The sequence below is a fragment of the Ananas comosus genome, linkage group 21, assembly GCF_001540865.1.
Source record: "Ananas comosus cultivar F153 linkage group 21, ASM154086v1, whole genome shotgun sequence".
Classification (NCBI taxonomy): domain Eukaryota; kingdom Viridiplantae; phylum Streptophyta; class Magnoliopsida; order Poales; family Bromeliaceae; genus Ananas; species Ananas comosus.
The window spans coordinates 7,230,404-7,235,325 of record NC_033641.1 but is presented as its reverse complement, the minus strand read 5'-3'; positions in this window follow the sequence as shown (position 1 = coordinate 7,235,325).

The following is a 4,922-nucleotide window of genomic DNA, read 5'->3' as shown; positions in this document are numbered from 1 at the left end:
TTTTTTTTTTTTAGCAGTGTCCGAATACGCGGACTACATGAAAAGGCACAATTGAAAAACAGATGCAGAACTGAAAGAAATATATACAAATATGTACAAAATATCAGAACCAGGCGGCTAAGCATTTTCCCCTAAATTGTCAATTTTGGGAGAAGGTGCTTCTAGTATCATGGGATCTTCTTGTTTTTCTTCAGTGTTTCCTATACTAGGGTGTGGTAATGGTTCTGAAGAGGGCTTAGTTCTTGGAAATGGTTTAGCAATTGGCTGTGGAGGTTTTTTGTGGAAGGCTTTTTGTGGTGGAAAAGGTGCTGATGATAGTGGAAGCGGTTTTACTGAGGTGGATGGATGGACTACTGGGATTAGTGGGTTTTGAAAAGGAGCATTTATGTTGGTAATTGGGGGAAAGACCAAACTTGGTGTTATTGTCATTATAGGAGGATACTTTGGAGGAGGATAAGAGGAAGATTGAGATAGAGATACAATACCTTGTTGTGAAGGATGCTTGAGGTCTCTGATCTGCTGTTCAAGGATTGCAATTCTTTGTAGATTTTTCTGATCCTTTGTTCTTAAGTCATCGCAAATGGTATTCAGCTTCTGAAGCTGTGTTGCCATTGTTGAGCAGTTTTCACAGAAACTATTTTTCTCAAGATTGTGGGTGGATGTAGAGGCTTGGATATGTGGAGAGGAGCGAATATTGGGAGAAATAAAAAAGTTTGGGCCAAAGTGGGTGCGAGCAGTGTCTAAGGCTTCGGAGATAGAATGAAAACCTTTGTAGAGTGGTTGGGAAAAATGCCAATTTTAAAACCTTGAAATACTACATAGTAAGGAAACTTATTTATTTATTTATTTATTTATTTATTTATTTTTTTTTTTTTATAAGTTAAGAGTTCCAATTTGGATTTATAATAAAAGGGAAAAAAGGCATCAGGTTGTAACATAGGTGGTGACATAAGATTCTAGTAAGTTTATATTGATAATCTAAACTATAATCTTGGAGGTTGAGTTTGTCCAAAATATATTGCTGGCAAATATCTTCCCAGTCATCATTTTCTGTTATTCCTTCAAGTGGATAGCCAAATAGTACTCTAATGTCTCTAATAATACTATTTTGATCTTGTAAATCATAATATTGAAAGTTTAGCTCGTCTCGAAAGTATTGCTGGTAATAATTTTCCCAATCATGTTCAGGGAGGTGACAAATGCCAGAAAACCAAAGTTGTAAATCAAATTTGTCTTGGATCCTATCTAACCATAATTGTTTTTGTTGTGAGTTTTCTAGCCTTTTATAAAGAGTCTGTCTGTTGTATTCTTTGCATGCTGCTGCTAAGGCTTTTTCTTCACCTAAATGCTTAAAGCTAGAAAGGATAATGTGAAAGGGCATAACAGCAAATGGGTCTTCAAATAACCTGTGTATGTCTTGGATTATATCATCAAGAGTTTCTTCAGATGGTTTAAGGAAAACGTCAGTGCAAAATGGGCAATAATGTGGATCCATGTCTTTGAACCTGAAATGTCTGGACCAATATACATTATGTTAATATTATTATGTCTAGAGAAGATTCTTTTAAATGAATAATCTTCAGATATCAGATATAATATTATCTAAAGGTTCTTCAAATAGTCTCCAAATGTCTATAAGGATATTGTCTTGAAAGCATAATTCACAGAGGATTTGACTGAATTCAGATATTTCAAAATCTTCATTTTCCTCTGGGATAGTGTCTAAAATAAAAAACATTCGTTGTGTCTGGTAATGGGTCATGTCTCTTTCGTCCATGTCTTCTGTTTCCAATGTGTCTTCTTCTATGAACCATATGTCTACTTCATCTTGAGCGGTTATGGTATTGTAAAAGTCTGGATTAGTGAATTCTAGAAGTTCGTCTTCATGAGTCTGGAGACACATTTTTGTAAGACCTTGTACTTCTGAAAAATTCAAAGTCAAAGGGTTTTATTAGTAGTAGAACTGGGAGTCTGATTTTTAGATGTACCAGGAGTGTTAGGAGATCTAAGTTCTGGTGGAGTTAAAAGGCGTGGAATTTGTCTGTGGAAGGTCCATGGTTGGACAATTTTCTTTGGAAGAGTACCTTTTGAGTGTTCTTGAAATTGGAGTGCAGAAAAGTGTTTTGTTACTTCCTGTATGATAGGAGTTGTGTCTATGGTAGGAGTAATGCTTTCAGCTTGTCTTTGTTGCATTACCAAATGTTCTAATGTATGTATTCTACTGTGTAATCCTAATAATAGTTGGATAATAGAGTTGTTTTGTTTGATTATAACTTGTTCAGATATGGCTTGTGGGAGATGAGATGAAAAGCCTATAGAGGTTTTGTCTGGACTATAGTTTTGTACTTTTGATAAAGTCTTATGTAAAATTTCAGCTTCAAGGTGCTCGGGATTAGTCATCCAAGAGAAATTTGTTTAATTTCTGCTAACCTCTGAAGACTGTTATGTAAATCTTGTTCGATTTTAAGTAGCTTTTGTTNCATCCTCGATTGTCGCCTCCGTACTTGCCGCGTCCAATTTGATCGCAGAATCCGCCTTCGCGCTTCTTTCTCTTCCTCTCATTCTCCCTGTTTCTAGCACAGCACAACTCCTCTCGCTCCCTCTCGCGCCCTGCCATCGCTCTCTCTCGCGCCCTGCTCCAGCTCCCGCTCGAGCTCTCCTCTCTCTCTCGGTCGCTCGCTCGCTCGCCTCTCTCTCTTTAGGTCGCTGGCTCGCTCGCTCGCCTCTCTCTCTCAGTCGCTGGCGCGCTCGCCTCTCTCTCTCTTTAGCTCGCTGGGGCCAAAAATTAGGGAAAAAGAGGGAAAAGGTGAGGGGCTAAAATGTGGGAGTGAGGTTAACACTGTTTTTTTTTTTTAAAAAAACCAAGTTTATATTACCCGTTGGATCAAAGAGTTGTAGGATCTACAACTCAATATGGGGTGTATGGGTAGCACGACTCATGTCCATGCCCCTAAAATTTCTTCATTGGAAATTATGTTATATTTTTTTTTTGTATGTTTCTGTTTTACTTTGGTTGAAAAAAATCAGATAGCATTGCACAGTTTTTATCATAAGGACCTCTGCCAAGTTCTATTTCTCTTCGACATGTGTTAGTCAATGTTAGGACTTCAAAGTTAAGTTTGAAGGGAGGGGTTTGTCCTGTTGAAGAAAATTAAAAAAACTTTCCATATAAACTATATTTGCAAATGGAAAAAAAATCAATGCCTTTTGATGCTCTACATCTTAGATTGTAATGAAAATTGAAATGATAAGTCAAGTCATTAGATTGATTTATTTTTATCCGTTTCATGAATAGTCTTTAATTTAACATTATAAATCTTTTATAAGGGGTGAGATCGAGAATATGTTAAAATAATTTATTTTGTATATAAAATTCGCCACGCACCTCTCCACCTTCACCAATTCCATCAATTCAGGATATTTTTCTTAATTAATTAATTTCAATGGCCGCACAAGCTAGGTACCATATTTCTTCTTTACCAAATTTTTTTTAATGGTTAATTGGGAAATTTGATGATGTTTATTCTTTTTTCTCTAAATCAGTATTTTTTTTTTTTCCTTTTTTATATAATTTTTTTTATTGTTAGTTTTATATTATATATATGGAAGATGTATAATATTTATATTTAAATTTGTAATATAATGCGAAAGAGGTGCTCCCTCCTTATCTAATAGCTCCGGAGAATGAGAAGTATTGGCTAGGATATGGAATTGCCGGGAAGAGGCTAGGTTGAAAGCGCTGTTGTATCTCACGAAATTGTTGCTGTCGGTAGAGGATGCCTTAAACGAGGGAACAAAGAGGTCCAATTTTTGTGTAACAAATTTTCCTCTCCTATAGTTCTTTTTGTCCTTCATTGTTTTTCATTGAAAATTGTGGTTCTTGCATTAACTCTTTAAAAATATTTTATTAGCAAGTTGCTAACGGCTGGTTATGTGAATATGCTCTAACCTAATAAAGTAATGAGTTGTGCAATATATATCTTTGCTGTAAAGGGAAGGTGGAGGGGTGGAAGTTAAGGCTAGAAGGGGGAAGACGGGGATATGGAAGAAGATTCGAGAGAGAGAAGTTAGTAGGGGAAGGTGAAGGGGTGGAAGTTAAGGCTTGAGAGAGAGGGGAGGGAAAACAAGAGGACTTGGAAGAATATTCGAGAGAGAGAGAGAGAGGATAGGAGAGCCTCCCTAAGTAAGGAAAAAAAAAAAAAAACTTCTAAAGCAATGTGGTTGTGCCACATCAGCAAAATTATTGAGAAATCATATATTGTTAATGTTAATTGTTAATAGATAGAAATGTATAGGTATAGGAGTCCGGCTACTATGCTATTAATAGCACGAAGCACTTGGTGCTACCAAGTTTTCCACCGTTAGATCTACCATTTTGATCATTTTCATCCGTTAGATCATGCTATTCAACCAACCACCCACTCAACCTTAGGGGGCCCACATCATCCTAACCGCATATCTCTTAATCCAATAGCCAAAAACTTGGTAGCACCAATGACTTTGGTGCTATTAATAGTATATATTAGCCTAGTTCTTGGTAAGTAGGTATAGAGTATAAATATATTATTTCTATATAAAATGCAATATATAAATTTTGTGTACGCTTCTTGGCGGTGGAGAAAATTTTACTTGTTTAATAGGCTTGTGCGCGTGACATACGTCTATCTGGAGAGGAGAGAGATAATTTTAAAATTTTTTATAAATTGTAGAATAATCCATATTTACCAAAATATCTTTCCCTTTCTAGTAATATTTTAGATATATATTTTTTTGTCATTACTATTCGCTAATACTCTATTACTAACCAAATTATTTTCAAACTAAATTAAATATAATAATTTGAATAGATTCATACAGAATATTCTTTGTGCATTTACAGATACACAACATTCATAAGAAATAAAAATTTTGATTTTTAAAAC